Source organism: Schistocerca gregaria, chromosome 5, assembly GCF_023897955.1.
Source record: "Schistocerca gregaria isolate iqSchGreg1 chromosome 5, iqSchGreg1.2, whole genome shotgun sequence".
NCBI classification, from domain to species: Eukaryota; Metazoa; Arthropoda; class Insecta; order Orthoptera; family Acrididae; genus Schistocerca; species Schistocerca gregaria.
In genome coordinates, this window is record NC_064924.1 from 341,265,946 (window position 1) to 341,287,639 (window position 21,694).

Here is a 21,694-nt window from a genome sequence, read left to right on the forward strand (position 1 = left end):
GACAGTATCTCCATTGCTATCACGCAGAGAAGTCATTGATTGTTTCTTGCCACTAACGTACTTCACATGCGACCAGAATCTCTTTGGATTTTCTGCCAGGTTTCGAGACAAAGTTTCGTTGTGGAAACTGTTATAAGCATCTCGCATTGCAGTCTGCGCTAAATTTCGTGCTTATGTAAAAGATCGACAATGTTGGGGATTTAACGTCCGTTTAAATTTGGCATGTTTGTTTCGTTGTTTCTCCAACAGTGTTCTAACCCGTCTTGTGTACCTAGGAGGATCAGCTTCGTCGTTTGTTAATTTATTTGCTATGAATCTCTCAATTACTGCCTATACTGTTTCTTTGAATTCAAGCCACATCTGGTCTACACTTGTATTATTAATTTGGAATGAGCGGAGTTGTCTCTGAGGAAGGTATCAAGTGAATTTTTAACTGCTTTTCTGAATAGGTATACTTTTCGCTTATTTGTGGAGGATTTTGGGATTACAATATTTAGTCTCGCTTCGACAACCCAGTGTTCACTAATCCCTCTATTGGTTTTGATGCCCGTTATTAACTCAGGATGATTTCCTGCTAAGAGGTCAAGTGTGTTTTCACATCCGTTTACTATTCGCGTGGGCTCATGAACTAGCTGCTCGAAATAATTTTCAGAGAATGCGTTTAGCACAATTTCGGATGATATTTTATGTGTACCTCCGGATATAAACATGTGTCTTCGCCAACATATCGAGAGTAAATTAAAGTATCACCAACAATAATCGTATGAGTCGGGTACGTGTTTGAAATCTGACTCAAACTGTCTTTGAACCTTTCAGCAACTTTATCATCGGAATTGGGAGGTCGGTAAAAAGATCCAATAATTATTTTATTCTGGTTACCAACAATGACTTCTGTCCATACTAACTCACAGGACGTATCTACTTCAATTTCGCGACAAGTTAAAACTACATCTAACAGCAACAAACACGCCACCGCCAACCCTGTTTAGCCTATCCTTTCGGAACATCGGTTGGTTCTTCGCAAAAATTTCGGCTGAGTTTATATGAAATGGTTCAAATGGCTCTGAGCACTATGGGACTTAACTTGTGAGGCCATCAGTCCCCTAGAACGCAGAACTACTCAAACCTAACTAACCTAAGAACATCACACACATCCATGTCCGAGGCAGGATTCGAACCTGCGACCGTAGCGGTGAGCTTATATCCGGCTTTAGTCAGCTTTCAGTGCCTATAACGATTTGAGCATCAGTGCTAGTGCATTCCTTTGTCGCTTGGAGCTCTGGTACTTTTCCAACACAGCTACGACAATTTGCAACTGTTATATCAATGGTTCCTATATCTACGTTCTTCCTGTGTTCGGTCTGCACCCTTTGTGACTGAAGCCCTTCTTGTGTTTTTCCGAGACCCTCCAACCAAAAAAATCTCCCAGGTCACTCCACACAGCCGTGCGACCCTTGTAGCCACCCACTGCGTATAGTGAACACATGACCTATTCAGCGGAACCCGAAACCCAACCACTCTTTGGCGCAAGTCGAGGAATCTGCAGCCCACACGGTCGCAGAACCGTCTGAGCCTCTGATTCAGACCCTCCACTCGGCTCTGTATCAGAGGACCGCAATCGGCCCTGTCGACTATGCTGCAAATGGTCAGCTCTGCTTTCATCCTGCAAGCAAGACTGGCAGCCTTTACCATTCTGTTAGCTGATCTAAACCAGAGAGAATCTCTTCTGATCCAAAGTGACATACATCATTGATACCGACGTGAGCAACCACCTGAAGTTGGCTGCATCCTGTGCTCTTCAAAAATAAAAATACTTGTTCTTGCCCTTGTAGTGTACCTAACAATTATTTACCTTCAGACATTCCCACACCAGTGCTTTATAAATCGCTTCACACGTTTCTAAAATTATTTTGGTTAATATGCAATGTGATAGTCGAGTGTTGTGCAGTAAGTTAGAGTAGCTGTTTCCTGTGCGCAATGTCACAATTTGCCTGCCTTCTTCACAAAAAGTATTTCTCAAGAGAGCATTCTGTTGCGTAATATTAGAATCCAATTTCCTGAGCAATTACTGAAATGCGCTGTCATCTACTTATAAATAATTTATATGTAAGACTTGGCGTCCACCACATGCAGCTCTCGTAACAAATTTTGCTGATTGCTTTTATTATTTCGACATAATACTCATACCTTCACCCGAGTATTTTTCCCTTTTCTCCACTCCTTTTCTTCTAAATACACAGACAATGCAACTGTGGTACTAGCAACTGGAGCGCATAATAAGTTGTTATCCGCTGTCTTGAAATATGACGACAGCGTTAACACCCCCTTTTAGCGCCACGTCAAAGATCTTTGTCAAAGAAATTTGACGAATATTTGATCGTATTTCTTTGTCAAAGAAATATAATAGTGAAATACCAGGCATAGAAAAAAAATGTGTTTCAGTGATTCTGGAATTCAACCTTGTTGTTGTTGTCTTCAGTCCTGAGACTGGTTTGATGCAGCTCTCCATGCTACTCTATCCTGTGCAAGCTGCTTCATCTCCCAGTACCTATTGCAACCTACATCCTTCTGAATCTGCTTAGTGTACTCATCTCTCGGTCTCCCTCTACGATTTTTACCCTCCACGCTGCCCTCCAACGCTAAATTTGTGATCCCTTGATGCCTCAAAACATGTCCTACCAACCGATCCCTTCTTCTAGTCAAGTTGTGCCACAAACTTCTCTTCTCCCCAATCCTATTCAATACCTCCTCATTAGTTACGTGATCTATCCACCTTATCTTAAGAAAGAAAGGTGAAATACGGGATGAAAATTTTTCAGAAAATATTCATAATATTAAAAATTTTGAAGGCGGAACCCAGGAAATTTGGTATTTCACTTCTCGGTTACTTGTAAAGAAATATGTGTTAGAGGATGAAAGTTTCTATGGAAATATCTCCACAAGAACACAAAAAAAACCTTGCACTACTGCTACCAGAATCGCTTTTTTTGTTAGAAGTATATTCGGAAAAAACCATACTTCCACGGCCATTAGTGTGGAGTACTTGCGATTCGTGAACCACATAAAAATTCGATTAAGGAAAAACAGAATCTGCGCTGACCATATAGACAGCGAAGCAGTGGGCGCTAAGCTAGTGCATTTATATTTTGATGAAGTCCGCTGGTATTCCAATGCAAATTCCCAAATGTTTTTTGGTGATAAGTAGATTCCATCTACGAAATTCTAGAGCTTAAAAAGTACACTGCTACAGATCCCGTACCACAGTTGAATTCAGGTATCTTCCATCATCGAATTTTCGTACAGGTTGTAATGCGCGAGATATCAAATCTGCGTAACTCGAGGAATGGTTGAAGAGTTCTTCCAGTATCCCCACTGTAGAGACGTAAGTAACGTATGTATTTCGCTGTTTGGCCATCTAATCGCCACGATAAATTTACAGAAATTATTACACTTGTTACCATTTATTGCATTCTGTTTTCGTAAGAGCTAAATGTTTTTCACTGTATTGATCACCGAGTACAATAAGGCCTCTTACTTCTCGTCTCCACGTATTTCTGTCTAATTCAAGGTAAAGACAGCATAAATGAATTTTAAAGTTTACTTGCTGACACAATACTAAAGCTTCTTCGCAGGATACAATTGTGTAATTACCATTGTCTTGCCTGTAATTTTAAAATGCCTGAAGAACCAAATAAGTGAGCTGATTAAAAAATTAAAAGTACTTACTTGAGCTGTATTACCTTTTTTGTTGTCCAGGGCTATGATCATTTCATCCAGGGGTCCGGATTTTATAAGCACAGACACAGTCTCATAGAAAGAAAGAAATCAAGAAAAAGTGGTGGACTACATTTTTAAACTGTAAGCGTTTTGCATTCGGCAAAACAAAAGTCTGCGATATGGTGAACTCAAGGCTCAAATTAGTTGTAAAATAATAAAAATACAAATTCTTTGCTGTCGTTGATGGTTTATCTATAACAAAATGTGTTATGAAAGCTGCGATGGATGATTTTCAGAATTTGACTGTGGTGCAATATACAAATTTATCCAATTCGGCAGAACGCAGTAAAGATGCTTCGTTTAAGAAGTATAAACAAAAACTAATTCATTGATAAGAATAGTTTTGTATACTGGGTTCAGAAAATGGAAAGTACATAAAAAAGAATGGCACTTAGGTGGATACTTCAATACAGTATCTATTCAGGGAATTTAAATTCAGAGAACAAGCTGAGTTAAGTATACGACATGGTGAAAAAGGGATTGAATTTGACGTAATACGACGGCCCAGCAGTTGACGCTGCTGTAGCTATACCTATGGTTTCTGCTTGGAGTACTGACGAGCTCTTATTTGATGCAAGTGCGCTGTCGTGACAATGGTTGGCGAATAAATACCTCAAAAATACTTTACGGCTGCTATTTGCTTTAGCCAAGCCAATTCCCCTCCACACTTAGACAAGGCGTCCGAAGGCTACACACACTGAGAAAACCTGTACCATTTCTGCCACACACGTGCCGCCGTCACGTTTGCCAACAATAGGCACTACTTCTGTGTGCTTTCACAGCGTTCAAATTTTTTTGTTTACTATCCCATATGGATCTGCGAGTTAATACTGTAACGAGAACGGTAAATTTAACTTCCTTCTTGGACCCGATATTAGTCATTCTTCCAAAGTGTTAAATAGCACTCGCATTTATTTAGTATAAACTTAAATTATTTCCATTTAACGCAACATTTTTTTGTATTTTGCGCAGAGGATCAATTACACGAATTGGCGACTTCCAAGCTCCTCTCAGGAACCTTTTGGCTGACCCAGCCCAGGTAAAATTATTTAAAGTGGGTTTTCACACGACTGCTAATGAACGCTTTCACGGTGTAAGACGTGTATATTTCTATTGTCTATTGTCAAATAACAATTTATGAAAGATGTTTATATTTTATTAATAGGATTAAGTAGGAATAATTAACATTTGTCACGTTGGAAATAATTGTGGCAGAAGGGAATGTCTGCACCAAAGTATTGTTGACAAGAGATACCGCAAATTGATATAATTTTAAAAAGGGCTGGAAAGGCCGCGTAGTAAACCAGAGTAAGTATGTTCGATGTATCAGTCAGATGGCGATCCAGTAACACTAAAAAAAGGTAAGGAACAGTTTTGGATAATTGCAGATAACGACTGAGGGCCACGACGACGGCACTTCTAGGTTTCGTCGAAATAATCAGAAAATCACTTTTAATAAGCAGCAATTAAAGTTGTATGCGTAGATTGAGAAAGATAATAAATTTCAAAGGCAAGATTTCATTTGTTGTTATTAAGCAAGAGATATAATTCGTAAGGGAAAGTTACATAGGTTATTGTAAAAGGGAAGGTTACCAATTACAAAAGAGGTATAGAGGAGACGGGAAGGTTTCAACGGAAAGGCCATATATCTGCACTACAGTTAGTGTCTCAACAAAATGGTGTGTGCCAGTCATAAGTGCCATTCATCGATATTCAGTAGGTACGAAATTGCAGTGCCTGTGTTGTCCAGACGTATGATGCGACGTTCCTTCGGAAATGCATGCATGTCCAAAGGATCAGGCACTTCAGCGACTACAGCCATTATGAAATACACGAAACTTATCCGCAGTCGCGAATACGGACAACCATCATCTGGGTCAGAGAGTGACCACCTGGTCTAGACCGGGATTTCCCGCGTATAGAGAACGGTCGCCTTTTCATTAGGCACAAAAAAATGGCTCTGAGCATTATGGGACTTAACTTCTGAGGTCATCAGTCCCCTAGACTTAGAACTACTTAAACCTAAGTAACCTCAGGACATCACACACATCCATGCCCGAGGCAGGATTCGCATCTGCGACCGTAGCAGTCACGCAGTCCCGGACTGAAGCGCCTAGAACCGCTTGGCCACCCTGGCCGGCCCGAGCATCACACCCAGCCCCAAACTTCCGTACGTCGCCAACCATGTGTCTACAACGTGCTGTCGTACATCCATTATGTAGTAGATAATGTCGTCGGATGTCGCCGTGAAATTTCCTCAATAAATCAACGGCGCAGCTGGCTGACCTCTACAGGTGCGGCGAACACACTGCTGAGACACCGTTCTGTTCCGCAGACGAAATGTTATGGAAATTTCACGACGACATCCAATGTTTTGCCCAAGATGCCGGATAGCCTCAATCACCACGTCTATTTTGTATAATCCCTGTTTAAGGGAGAAAATTTAATTGATAGGTACTTGCCCGGTGTCGGCGGGTAAAACCGGTATTGCATGCATGCATATCCCAAGGGACATCACTTCGTACTTCTGCACAACGTAGGCAGTGCATTATTGTATTTATTCGCCGACACCAGGCAAGCGACTTTCAATTAAATTGACTGTCCTGTACGGAATATACATAATGGATGTGCGACTGCAGGTTAGAGACACACGGTTGACGAAATATGGACATTTGCGTCTGGCAGTGGAGCGTGTTCGGATACCCTAATGGTAAGGTGACCACTTGGGGTGTGAGGGAAATTCGACACAACTTTTCACTGTCGTCATTCTGTTACACTGTTGATGGTTCTCCATATTCGCAACTGCGAATACAGTTCATGATTTTCGTTGGGGTGTAAGAGTTCATTTGCTTCTTGGAGTGCAGCAAGGTGGAACATATTGCCAATATTGTTACCTCAGATTTCGGTAACAGCATCTGTGATGGCCCTGTATGTGATAGGATGCCACGTAATGACCTTTTCAACACTTCATTCCGTATGGTATGACACAGCATGTGCCGGCCGGTGTGGTCGAGCGGCTCTAAGCGCTTTAGTCTGTAACCGCGCGACAGCTACAGTCGCAGGTTCGAATCCTGCCTCGGGCATGGATGTGTGTGATGTTCTTAGGTTAGTTAGGTTTAAGTAATTCTAAGTTCTAAGGGACTGATGACCTCTAAGTCTCACAGTGCTCAGAGCCATTTGAACCATTTGACACAGCATCCTGAACAACAGTGTTGGAACTGTTTATCCGTTGCATACGTATGCCTACCGAAAGTAGTCATGCGAATCGTGGAGACTTACGCTGATCCCTTGGAGACAATTTCCAGCTTCAGAAGATCGTTCCAGAATTCTATAGTTGTCACGATAGTGGCTTTGCAACACCGTCCTAGTCTGACACATCGCTGTAACTCTCTATAAGAGTGAATATATGGAATTACATGAGATTTTATACTTTACGTGATCTACAGTGTGATTCAGAAGTAACAGCACACACTCAGTGGACGTAATGCATGAATCAAAATAAGAACAAATGTTTAATAAAATGTTGTGTGAAGTTGCTTCATTTCAGAGTTAAATAGCACAGTAGGAATCACAAGTGCCCCCCCCCCCCCCCCAAAAAAAAACCCACCAAATTAATTCTTCTCAGAATGCAACGACACGAAGGATATCCCTAAATTCAACTAACTACATATATGTGTTTACCCCAGAGCATGTTCAAAATGATGTCAATGTGGATGAAGACAGCGGCGTGTTCGACGTCTTACCTCTCTGGGAGTTTTTCAGGCTCCGTCCATCTTATTCCGCACACTTGCGTAGCTACTTTCAGTTCGCTGCTGTAGATGTGCTACATTCTGAGTTGCAACACCGTACACGATTGCCTTGAGACGGTTCCAAAGTAAACGTCCATGGGTTGGAGATCTAGAGATGTTGCTGGCCAAGAAACTGGTCGTGCAAGACCTGTCCATTTACCGGGCTAGGCAGCTATGAGAGATTCTGTAACTTTCTGACTTAAATGAGGGGGGAAATCGTCGTCAAAGCAACGTAAGTCGATATGCAGGCGAACATTACCCGCCTAAAGCCTGCACTGGCTCACGAAGTAATGCATACCACAAACATCATGCGTCTTAACTCGTAAATAAAGCAGTTTCAGACAAAATTTCATTTAACATTTCACTCGTACACTGAAGAGCTGTCCATAAATCCATAAAAGTGGGAGGGTGTGTGCCAACGGCCTTACCGCAGTCGTAACACCGGTTCCCGTCAGATCACCGAAGTTAAGCGCTGTCGAACTGGGTTAGCACTTGGATGGATGACCACCCAGTCTGCCAAGCGCTGTTGGTACGCGGGGTGCACCCAGCCCTTGTGACGCAACCTGCGGAGCTACTTGATTGAGAAGTAGCGGCTCCGGTCTCGGAAACTGACATACGGCCGGGAGAGTGGTGTGCTGACCACATGCCCCTCCATATGAGCATCCAATGACGCCTATGGGACTTACCGTTGGGCCTTCATGGCCTGTTCGGGAGGCGTTTAGTTTTCGTTTTTTAGTTTTTGTAGGAGGAGGTCACCTCTTCTGAACAGCACGTTTCATGGGAACCCAGATACGCTCAATAATGTTTATGTCTGGGGAGTCTGGTGGTCAGTGAAAGTTTTTAAACTCAGAAGAGTCTTCCTGGGGCCACTTTTAGCAATTCTGGACGTGTGCGGTATCGCATTGTACTGCTGGAATTGCCCAAATCCGTCTGAGTGCACAACCTAGTAGATAGTGTCGGAAGTTCCATGTGGCTTTTCGCGGATGATGTTGTAGTAGACAGAGAAGTTGCAGCATTACAAAATTGTAGCGAAATGCAGGAAGATATGCAGTGGATAGGCACTTGGTGCAGGGAGTGGCAACTGACCCTTAACATAAACAAATGTAATGTATTGCGAATACATAGAAAGAAGGATCCTTTATTGTATGATTATATGATATCGGAACAAACACTGGTAGCAGTTACTTCTGGAAAATATCTGGGAGTATGCGTGCGGAACGATTTGAAGTGGAGTTATCATATAAAATTAATAATTGGTAAGGCGGGTACCAGGTTGAGATTCATTGGGAGAGTCCTTAGAAAACGTAGTCCATCAATAAAGGAGGTGGCTTACAAAACACTCGTTCGACCTATACTTGAATATTGCTCATCAGTGTGGGATCCGCACCAGATCGGGTTGACGGAGGAGATAGAGAAGATCCAAAGAAGAGCGGCGCGTTTCGTCACAGGGTTATTTGGTAACCGTGATAGCGTTACGGAGATGTTTAGCAAACTCAAGTGGCAGAATCTGCAACAGAGGCGCTCTGCATTGCGGTGTAGCTTGCTCGCCAGGTTTCGAGAGGATGCGTTTCTGGATGAGGTATCGAATATATTGCTTCCCCTTACTTATACCTCCCGAGGACATCACGAATGTAAAATTAGAGAGATTCGAGCGCGCACGGAGGCTTTCCGGCAGTCGTTCTTCCCGCGAACCATACGCGACTGGAACAGGAAAGGGTGGTAATGACAGTGCCACGTAAAGTGCTCTCTGCCCCACACCTTTGGTTGGCTTGCGGAGTATAAATGTACATGTAGATGCAGAATGCATACAGGTGATCAGAGAGGATGATTACGTATGTGTCATCTGTCAGAGTCGTATCTAGACTTATCACGGGTCCCATATCAGTCAACTGCACTCGCCCCATACCATTACAGAGCCTCTGTCTGCTTCATAAATCCGTGCCTGATATGCAGGATACGTGGATTCATGATGTTGTCTCCATACCCGTACACGTCCAACCGCTCGATACAATTTGAAACGGGACTCGTCCGACCAGGCAACATGTTTCCAGTCATGAACAGTCCAATGTCGGTGTTGGTGGGTCGAGGCGAGGCGTAAAGCTTTGTGTGGTGCATTCATCAAGGGTACACGAGTGGCCTTCGCACGCTGACACTTCTTGATGGCCCAGCATTGAAGTCAGCTGCAATTTGCGGAAAGGTTGCACTTCTGTCACTTCGAACGATACTTCAGTCGTCGTTGGTCTCTTTCTTGCAGGATCTTTTTCCGGTCGCAGTGATATCTGAGATATGATGTTTTACCGGATTCCCGATATTCACGGTACACTCGTGAAATCGTCGTACGGGAAAATCCGCACTTCATCGCTACTTTGGAGATGCTGTGTCCCATCGCTTTTGCGCCGACTATATCACCACGTTCAAACTCACGTAAATCTTGATAACCTCCCATTGTAGCATCAGTAACCGATCTAACAACTGCGCCAGATACTTTTTGCCTTATATAGGAGTTGCCGACCTCAGTGCCGTATCTGATTGTTTACATATCTCTGTATTTGAATACGCATGTTCATACCAATTTCTTTGGCGGTTCATTGTGATTTAATCCATACATTACGTCCACGAAGTGTGTACAGCTGCTTTTGAATCACCCTGTATAGTGAAGCCTTCATGCGCGTGTGAGCCACAGTTGCATGTACAGTAGAGGTAACCCAATTCATTTGTAAATTATTTTTCTAAGTATTTTGTTCGTTTTCTATGACTGAATCACTTTACTTACACGCTATATGTGTCAACGCTGCATTCGAGCATGTTTCAAATGACATTTTTTCACTATTTTGCATCGCGAGACTTTTTTTGCTGTGATAATGAGGATATACTAACTTTATGGTATGCACATCTCATTAGTGCAGTTCAGCGGAAATACACTACATAGCAAATATTTTCCAGAAACTACCTTCCAAGTATGGTATATAACAGTTAATGTGGGAGAGTAATGGAAATTGTAAAAGTTATTGCTTCCTGCCTCACGTAACCCAAAAAACCTGTTGCCTGAGAATTGAAACAAAGCAAGTTTTATGTCTAACGATGCTGATAAAATACAGAAGAGAGAGAGGACAGAAAGTGAGAGAGAAACTCCCGCTATTGTTGCGGTCGCTAGGGACGAACTTGGTTTGAATAAAAATGATTGAGGAGATCGGTTGTGTGGATTAAGAAAGGCCGTTCCCGGCGTTAGCCTTGAATGGTTAAGAGAAACCATGAATAAGCTAAATAGGAACGGCATCAGATATTTGGACTAATTGATCCAGATACGCTACGTACAGCTAGTTATCCACAAAGTCTTCAGTCATCTGAAATTAACTGTGCAACGAGTGGGAGCAGAACTGACGTTTTACTGCATGAAGAAGGAATAGAGTAGTAAACATTATATCTTGTATGGCGTTTTATTTTTGCTTTTCGGTAGTGTTGAAAATGGGTAGCGAAGACAGTAACATCATTCGAGTGTATTTCAGTGGAACAACGAAAAACAGCACGAATAGCAATTCTGTCTCTTTGCGACTGGAATAAATTTCCATTTCCTTGTACCAGAATAATTAGCATCGAATATGAAGAACTAAAAATAATAGAACAGTTATGTAGGAGAGTGCGATATAGCTGTTTTAATGTTTTTCTGTAATTTGAACATCTTATTTTCTGTTAGTTGCTTCACTGAGCATTCTGTTCGCTCAGCTTGTCAGACAGGGGCTTTTTTCCAGTGATCTTCTTTGTTCTTTATTACTTGCGCAGTTACCGAGAGTTGACACAGGCAATGCTAGGAATTGTTTCTAGCCCTAGAGTCATCTATCCACGTCTAAAGTGGTTTAGAAATATGTAATCTAATGTTGTTTAAAAATATTCATTGAATTAAATCTGCATTTCCAGCCTATGGACCAAAATATGTGATCGAAAGACGTAAATGGACAAAATACCCTATAGGAAGCGCCTAATATATTCAAGGTTAAGAAAGTTTGTTAATTTTGCTCATTCCACGATTAACGTTGGAAAAGAATAAAAAAATTGTCATAAGCACTACAATATCTTGCTGTACTGTTTCCTACTCTTCCTTAATCTGAAGCTGTAGTTTTTCTTTCCATTCACAACTTTTCGACGTTAGACTGACATTGTTTCATAACAAGCTTGCTCTATTAGGCTCTCAAATATCTACGCAGAACAGTAAAAAATCTAAGGTTTCATCATCTGTTTTTCTCTTATCGGCATTAGTGTTCTTACTTTTGTTATTGTCACCTGTCAGTTTACAAACTGTATATTACACCGCTTAACATGATTTCTTAATTGTAGGTTCTTCATTTTAACCGTCAGTTGTGAAATATTTTCCATCTCGGGTGTGAAAAGACAGCGTGGAATTTTATTACGTTGCCGACATAAATAGGAAATTTCCTCTTATACCCGAACCAGAAGTTACTTTTATTACCCTTCCACCCGACGAGTTCAGCAGACAAGGGGTGTTGCCTTTTTTATAGTTATTATTATAGTTTCTTCTTCATGTCAAAACTTTCTGGGGAGGCAATTCATGTCTGTAACAGTACACACTGCACCATGCCCTTTGAGGACAGAATGGCCTCTGTATTTTATTTCTAAAGTCGTTACGTTAGAACACTTTCTGAAATCACTGACGTACCAATCTGTTTTACACCTTTAAAACCTCTCATCGCTTTTACTGCTTGTTCTGTTGCTGTAAGATTTCCCACTTGCACTAAATGTGCAGAATATTTTGAACAACAGATTTAAGTTCTCAAGTATAGATAATAACTTCTTAGTTTCCAAGTTTTGAGACAGTCATTTATGCACTCCGTCTTCAGGCCACAAGTGGCCCATCGGGACCATCCGACCGCCGTGTCATCCACAGATGAGGATGCGGATAGGAGGGGCGTGTGGTCAGCACACCGCTCTCCCGGTCGTTATGATGGTTTTCTTTGACCGGAGCCACTACTATTCGGTCAAGTAGCTCCTCAATTGCAATCACGAGGCTGAGTGCACCCCGAAAAATGGCAACAACGCATGGCGGCCTGGATGGTCACCCACCCAGGTGCTGGCCACGCCCGACTGAACTTAACTTCGTTGATCTCTCTGGAACCGGTGTATCCACTGCGACAAGGCCGTTGCCCAGTCATTTACTGGTACTGCCTGATTTGTGTGCCTCTCGCAACGGTTTTTATTAAATGCCGATTACTAGGGGTGCCGTAAAAAATAGCAGTTCATTAACAAATGGAAATCATGCACGATGCCGATCTTCATATTTCAGCGTGGTTGCTAGACTGCAACTGAAGATGCATTACAATGTTTGTAAGTCTTAATAATACTTGTGAGGGGATGCAGCATCAATAGTTGATGATTACACTGAGCACTCCTTTTACATATATAGTCACATGACAGATTTTTAGATGTCCAGGCTCTATATTGGCTATGTATAGAAGTGTCCATGTTTCGTTCTATACTTATTACTGTTCTTAATCAGTTTTATTTGTCTGTTACTGACGGCCGCGATGGCCGAGCGGTTCTAGGCGCTACAGTCTGGAACCGCGGGACTGCTACGGTCGCAGGTTCGAATCCTGATTTGGGCATGGATGTGTGTGCCGTTCTTAGGTTAGTTAGGTTTAAGTAGTTCTAAGTCTAGGTGACTGATGACCTCAGATTTTAAGTCCCAAAGTGCTCAGAGCCATTTGAACCATTTGTCTGTTACTCTTCGGCTCACAGAGGTTGTACATATGCGTTGACTTACAGATAACGTTGTCACTTCGGCAGTTTATCGACAAGTATGCCTGGCATTTAAAGATGTCCTCCCCAGCCTAAACGCTATTACCATAGCCCACATGATTCGGTAATAACGTACATAAACGGAACTAAGACTAATGGAGAACTGTTGTAACAAAAAAAGAGCAGACAATGGGCATATCCACTGAAATAAGCGATTTGAAATTGGCACATGGTTATTGCCCCGCGCCTGGGAACGAGCACCTCGGAAACAGTGAAATTGGTCTGCTGAAGGCGCACATCTAGCATTAAGTTCTGTGGAAAGTGTCGAATTACAGTGAAACCACGAGTGAGCGACAATGTAGGTAACAAAGTGTTGTATGTCGATGCCTAATTACAACCCATGGATATCGGAGGCTTGTCCACTCTGTAAAACAGGATGGGGGCTATCTGTGTCAGATATGACCACAGAGTAGAATAGAAATGCTATCGCAAGTGTTTTGGAGCTCAGCATTCAGCGCAAGTGATTGAAAATAGGGATTTGCAGCAGATGACCACTGCGTTTATCCACTGACAGAACGACATCGGCGATTACGACTGCAGTGGACGCAGCAGCATTTAGATTGGACCGTAGATCAATGAAAACGTGTCACCTAGTCGGATAATCAGATTTGTTGCTACACCAGGTCGATTGTCATGTCAGGATACGCTGTCATTCAGGTGAACGGCTGTTCAAAACACACACCAACAGGGAGACCAGTGAGGGCATTACTATGCAATACAGGGCTTTCACGTAGGCTTCCCTGGGACCGAATGCACAATAACTGATGTAGAGTACCCGAACGTTATTGCACACCAGCTTCATCGTTTAATGCTTCACGTCTTTCCCAGTGGTGATGACAGCTTCCAGCAGGACAGCTCTTCTTCTCACAAAGCCGGAATCGCGCTATAGAGCTTTGAGCAGCATAATAATGAACTAACGTAGATACCTTGCTTATTGAATTCGGCTGATCTGAAGCTGACGGCAAATAAATGGGACGTTATCAGATGACTGGTCCGCGCTCACAAACAACAGGCCCGAGATTTACGGGAACTGCGTGACCAGTACATATACATGCCATGTAACCCCCATATCGGTGATTTATCACGCAGAATCAGTACGCTTCAATGTGGAATCTAGAGGCTGTTAAGCAGGTAGTAATAAGGTTTCAGCTCATCTGTACACGGTGGTTTTATATGCTGACTGTGAGACATATTACTGATACGATGATTTAACAGAGAGACATCAACTTGTCAGACTAACGCTAATTTAGGTGTGTACTCTGGCATATGTTACATACATGTCTCTTAGTAATTCGTGTCCCCAAATCGTAACAAATAAAAAAGCTAGCCAAGCTCCTCTGTATTCATATCTTGATTGACAGTTTCGTTACTGGGAAAATAATAATTTCTGCGGGTCTATGTTAATATAAATGTTCGTTCTTCTTTTTGAACCAGAAATTTTCTTTTGAAATCGTACAGTAGTACTAGTGAAATACAGTGTGAGTTTTTCCACTTAGTACAAACGCTCAGGATTGATCGGTGAGAGGATATGGAATGATAAAGTTCTAATGAGCTTATATCCGGAAATGCATGGTCTCCATCCTAAAGAGTATTTATTCAGACATACATTTTCAGAGAGACTGCGGTCTAATACGCGCTGTACCGTGCAGCCACAGTTACTGTATGTGTTTAAAATGGTTGCCATGTGTCTGAACGTACACGTGTACGCGCCGTAGCACGTTCTGTCTCAAGCGTTCACAATGGCCATGTTGTATCCGAACTGTGTCGAGGGCACCATGAATAAGCTGCTCCAGTGTCTTCAAATCTGGAATGGTCTCTGCGTATACCATAATGTTTAGATGTCCCCATAACCAGAAGTTGCACGGGTCGAGATCTGGTGAACGAGCAGGCCATGCAACTGGACACCCTCGTCTGAACCATCGACCTGGGAAGTCAAGATTGAGATACGTCCTGACATTAACGGCGAAGGCGGCTGCAGCACCATTATGCAGCAGCCACGTGAGGCTTCAAATCATCAGTGGCATTTCTTCTAGCAGCGAAGGCAAAGTCACCTGCAAGAAACGCCGAACTGTTCCCAAAATACGGTAGCCGAGTACCGCGGCACGCACATTCCGGATGCACTGATGATGATGATTCGCTGTCACCGAACCATGGGTGTTCTGGATGCTATCCCACAGATGACTGTTATGGAAGTTGAAGATACCACTCCGCGTAAAGGTGGCTTCATCTGTGGATAGGATGGATGGCAAAAACCCCAGCATTTTTGGGGTTGGGTTGTTTGGGGAAAGAGACCAAACAGCGAGGTCATCGGTCTCATCGGATCACGGAAGGATGGGGAAGGAAGTGGGCCGTACCCGTTCAAAGGAACCATCCAGGCATTTGCGTGGAGCGATTTAGGGAAATCACGGAAAACCTAAATCAGGATGGTCGGACGCGGGATTGAACCGTCGTCCTCCCGAATGCGAGTCCAGTCCAGAATTTTGGTTGCCTGGTGAAAAAACCAGTGACAAAACTACTCCCCTGTGTGATAATTCTGTAGCTAGTAAGTCCTGCATACGCTGTAAGTGGTAAGGATAGTAACTATTGCCATGGAGAATGTTTCACACGGTCATCTGTCTTACCCTGTACTGGAGGATAAACTGCCAGGTACTGACACGGCGGTCGCCTTCCTCAGTTTTAATCACATTTTCCTCCAAGTCTGGTATCCGAACATTTCGGGTACGTCCTTCATGATTTCCTGCTTCCTGAAACGACTCTTTTTCAGACAAAGGGTGAAACATCGCTACAAACATTCAGCGCTGTGGTGTTTATCGGCGGGGATAGGCATTCGATTTGAATACGGAACCATTGTGTAAAGCACTACATCACATCAACTACAAGGTGGATTAACAAGAGAAATGAATCAGAGACAACATTACCAATTTCTGTGGCAGGCGAGGCCGCTAGGGCATGACGTATGAGGAACAGTACCACCCTCTAGGAGTAAACCGTGCATACTATGGCTGCGGCTGAAAGCGTATTATATCGCAGTCTCCCTTGCGAAGTATGATTGAACAAATAATAATGGAAACCTTGAACTTGCAGACATAAGTTCATTAGACCTTTCTTGTTCTGTATCCTCGCACGTCGCTAAAGATATTGAGATATTTTTCGAGATGTTTTAATCAAGGGAATTGACAACAGTTTATGTAAGAAGTATCGCAAACCTCAACAGTTCAGCAAAATATGCATTCAAGTGAGAAATAAATTTAAAGAGCGGCCTTCATAATAACTAAAGACCTGAAACGTGGATGCTGGCTGTCTCCCAAACGCTTTAAGGTGCAAATGTAGAAGGCTCTGGATCTCTGGTGTAGAAAGTTGGTGGGCATGGGATCTGAAGTAGGTAACCAGTGTATCTACACAATTTTCTGTGCTCATGATCAGGTACTTGCACCAAACGATGAGGACGATGTATCTTATAAGCTTAGGAAGTTTTTGGTAGAATATAAACAGTGAGGTCTGAAAAATAATTTCGAGGAGACGGAATATCTATGTTGCAAAGAGGGTGGGAGTAAGTTCGATAATGGCTGCCATCAAATTGAATTGACCGAGTGAGGTGGCGCAGTGGTTAGCACACTGGATTCGCATTCGAGAGGACGACGGTTCAAACCCGCGTCCGGCGATCCTGATTTAGGTTTTCCGTGATTTCCCTAGATCACACCAGGCAAATGCCGGGATGCTTCCTTTGAAAGGGCACGGCCGACTTCCTTCCCCATCCTTCCCTAATCCGAGCTTGTGCTCCGTCTCTAATGACCTCGTTGTCGACGGGACGTTAAACACCAATATCCTCCTCCTCCTCCTCAAATTGAATTGCGTAAAGAGTTTAAGTACCTGGGTAGTGTCCTCTCACACTGTGGAGGATGTGACTGAGGTCTTCAACAACGGATCAGGTAAGATATGGCGGCTACCGAAAAATTAAATCCAGTACTGTCCTCAAAAATGAGTTTAAGGTTAAAATGCGATTTATAAACCAATCGTGGAACCAGTAACAAGCTATAGGAGCGAATATGGGGAACACACAGAAAAAACAAAAATGAACTTAGAACTTCAGAAACGAACAAATTGAAAGGGTGTAGAATTTTCCGACTTAACCGTGTACGAAATGAGGAAGTAAGAGAAAGGAAATTGACCTATTATAGTATTACAGACAGAAAAATCATGCTAGGACGGTTACGACACGTCGAAAGAATTGAACACGACACGTGGCCATAGAGAGCACTTTTGTGGCAACCTTCTGAATAGAGAAGAAGAGGAAGACTACGAGGAGGGTGGATAAGAGATATCAAAGGAGCGATGGAGAAGGATAGAAGATGGCGAGGAAGAATGTCGAAGATTGGTGAGATCGAGGCGTTTTTGTGACAGAGATGCCTGGTACGGCGACAGCAGTAGGCCGCCCGCGACAAGGAAAATAGAGGGTGGTTATAATTAAAGTCCAGTTACTCATGGAGGTACAGTAGATATGCTAATGCGTTAATGCGAAATTGATTTACGCTGGATAAAAATTAGTTCCAATTTAGGCCACCAGGTGCAAATCCGGCACTGTAAAGAATCGCATCGACGTCTCTATTACTCAAATTGAACAAATTTTGTAAGCGGCGGTTAACAATAAAACCAATAGTACGCCTTTTTTTACTACTTTGGCCATTCCTGCCGACATCACGTTCCTAATCCATTCTATATCGAAATATTTCTTTCATTCACAGCGCCAGATTTGCACCAGGTGACCATAAATGGAACTAATTTTTTCCGGCATAAATCGATTGCCCATTAACGCCTTAGAACGTCTACCAGGTTTCTCTGCTACACGATAATTATGTCTCGCACTGGTCCTCTGTGAGTAACTGCACTTTAATTATAACTACCTGGTACTTGTTTATCCGGCCGCTGTGGCCGAGTGGTTCTAGGCTCTTCTGTCCGGAACCGCGCTGCTGCTGCGCTCGCAGGTTCGAATCCTGCCTCGGGCATGAATTTGTGTGATGTTCTTAGGTTAGTTAGGTTTAAGTAGTTCTAAGTCTAGGGGACATAGTGCTTAGAGCCATTTGAACCATTTGGTACTTATTTAGACTTCGTTTTACGTCATCACATCATTCAACGTGAGATGCCTTCAAATACTTTATCGAGATACTCCGAGAACAATTTCACAGAGCAAACTGATGAAGTGGTAGGTCACGAAGGCCTGTAATTTGCTTTATTTTTTTGACAGCCAGACAAATGTAGGTTGGCAGCAAGTCATACCTGAAACCTCCATGATGTCAGTAGTAACTCCGAACGTCTTTTGTAAGTTGTTTACGAGGTGAATACTGAGTTACGAAAACTTGTTTCGATTTACCAATATTCATACTGCACATATGTAACAGAAAATGGTAGCACAAGCGAAGTTCGAGGCAAAAGTCGTAGAATCGACCGCAGCGATAAAATTCACCAAGTCAAATGAAAACTAGACGGATGAAAAAAAGTATTTAAACTGTTTATTATTTCAAAAGTAATCGCTATAACTGTTGATATAATTATCAGACTGTGAGACAAGACGGTCGGTGGAAAATTGTTCGCAGTTCCTAACTGAATCACGAATCTACGACACGAGTGCACCTCTTCGTCAGAAGCAAATGAAGGCCCACAAACGTCTTTCTCCAGGGCTCCAAAAATATGGACACGTCATGGGGAGATGTCGATACTGTGTAATAGGTGTCTAAGGGCTTCTCAGTGAAACTTCGGCAGCGTACAAGAAACAGCCTTGGCGACATGCGGGCATGATTAGATTAGATTAGATGTACTTTCATTCCAATTGATCCGTAGTGAGGAGGTCCTCTAGGACGTAGAACATGTCAGAAAAACAATAATACATAACAAATATTTACAAATAAAACAAATAATCTAATTTACCTTCCACAGGTCCCAAGTGGAAAGATGGTCATTTTTTTCGACTTAGACGAGTGCTGGGAAACCTTTACACATCCTCCATACAGTCCCGATCCCTCGACATGTGATTCAAAGTTCTTAGAGCCATGAAGAAATGACTTTCGTGGTCGTCGATTTTCTTCGCAAAAGTAATGAGAAGTTGAGGAAATGAGAACAGCGGGAAGTTAACATAGAAACAGGTGGTCACGAAGTAGGTGAAGTTAATGAATTCTGCTACCTTGGAAGCAAAATTAACCATGGCAGCCGAACCAAGGACGACATAAAAAGCGGACCAGCACAGGAAAAAAGGCCTTTCCTGGCCAAGACGTGTGTGTTGCTTTCGGCACAGGCCTTAGTTCGAGGAAGCAGTTTCTGAGAAGCTATGTTTGGAGCGCAGTATTGTATGGTAGTGAACCATTGACAGTGGGAAATGCGGAATAGAAGAGAACTGAAGGATTTGTTTCAACAGGTAGCTGCAAGCATTTTTCCGTGAAGGCATTAACAGTCTTATTTCACACTGTGGTTGGTGTATTAACAGTTACGGTCATTACTTTTGAAATGCGGAGCGGTCTAAAGCACTGCAGTCATGGACTGTGCGGCTGGACCCGGTGGAGGTTCGAGTCCTCCCTCGGGCATGGGTGTGTGTGTTTGTCCTTAGGATAATTTAGGTTCAGTAGTGTGTAAGCTTAGGGACTGATTACTTTAGCAGTTAAGTCCCACAAGATTTCACACAGATTTGATATGAACTTTTGAAATAATAAACAGTTTCCCTACTGTTTTCCGTTTTCGTTTGACTGACCCTTATACACTGATGAAATACACAAGTTGTAGGAGTTACGTGCCGAATGGTATGGACGACAAGCACAAGTTAACAGGTAAGAACACAGATCAGGCTTGCAGTTGGCTGGAGAAGGTATCCTCCGTCTTGCACGGGAAGAAGTAGGCGCCAGACAAAGCTCGTGAGAGTTGCTGCTGCGGTCGCGTTGCTCTGCAGAGTAACTGTCCGCTTTCCAGGTCTTTGGCTGGCCTCCCGATTAGCCCCGCGACTCATAAAAAGGGTGCCGGCCACCGCCGCCGCCGCCGCCGCCGCGGGCCGGTAACGAGCAAAAACCTGGCCGGTGGCCGCCACGTGATCAACACCTGCTCGTTAGGGTCACTCCTCCCCTAATTACGGCGCCAAATTAATTCTTGCTTGGTGCCGCGCATGCGCAGTAAATGAAAAGCGCGAGGTCACGGCGTGTGGCGCTGCAGCACCGCGGTTAGACCTCCCTCCGTGACCTGCCCGCGCCGCGCGCCCTGCGCTGCTCCAGGGCTCGCTAGTTCTAATTATCTTCGTTATGTTTTATAACAAGGTTTTAGGTCCTTCCCCTTGGCTACCATTCCTCCCTCTCCTCCCCTCACGTAGTGCCTATTTCCTCTCTCCCTCTCCCTCCCTCTCTCTCTCTCTCTCTCTCTCTCACTCTCTCTCTCTCTCTCTCTCTCTCTCTCTCTCACACACACACACACACTCACTCTCTCGCCCTCTCGCTCTCTGCCTCCCTCTCCCTCTCTAGCGGCATGAAAATTGCGTTACATTTGCCGGTAATGCGACCCTAGGAATGTGGCGCTGGGCCATTGCGCGTGTGCCCATCTGCGGCCGACCTGTATACGAGCAACACGAACCGCGGCGAAATGCGGCTAATTAAATTACACCTCTTGTAATTAATGGAAAGCTCGCACGCAGAGTCTCGGCGACGAATTGCATCAGCGAGTCAACTCCGCACACCACTGAATTGCTAGCGAGAGTTATTGGAAAGTACTGAGACTCGTACCCCGAACGGAACGTGCCACACTCTGCCCAGGTGTTGAGCACCGCGGCGTTAATGAGTCCTGCAAGAGACGAAGGGCTCTAAGAATAATACCCCTAAACATTTATAAACACGTTATTAGTGGCTGGACAAAGACAGGGAATAACGAGCGAGCGAAGGTGGAGTTATCGAAACGATCCACTCGAATTCGTGTGCTACAGGTAATGTGTAATTATTCAGAGATTCTAATTTGTTACTATCAGATTAACACGTTTCCATTCAGTAATGCGGAAAAGCAAAATCTATACAGATATTACCGTTTACGCATCACACACAACCCCTTTTCAGATTTATGCTAGTTTACCTCGTTAATTTAGGTCCTGCATACCATCCACAAGTCCTTTTTAAATCTAGAGCCTACTTATCACCTGTGCTGATGAGTTACTTTGTAACTAGGATACATCTGGAAATGGATTGCATTTAATCCGAAACCATTACTTTCTGGATAAATTTCGCGTTCCTAGGTAGCTAAGTAAAATGTGTGTGAGAAATCTTATGGGACTTAACTGCTAAGGTCATCAATCCCTAAGCTTACAC

The 21,694-nt window shown here is 43.3% G+C and overlaps 1 protein-coding gene and 1 pseudogene across 3 annotated transcripts in view; both read left to right on the forward strand.

The window, feature by feature from the left end:
* The window catches only part of LOC126272257 (hemicentin-2-like), a 1,823,560-nt gene that overhangs the window by 1,516,922 nt on the left and 284,944 nt on the right, over positions 1-21,694 (forward strand). The window lies entirely within an intron of this gene.
* LOC126274482 (5S ribosomal RNA) lies at positions 7,980-8,097 on the forward strand (annotated as a pseudogene).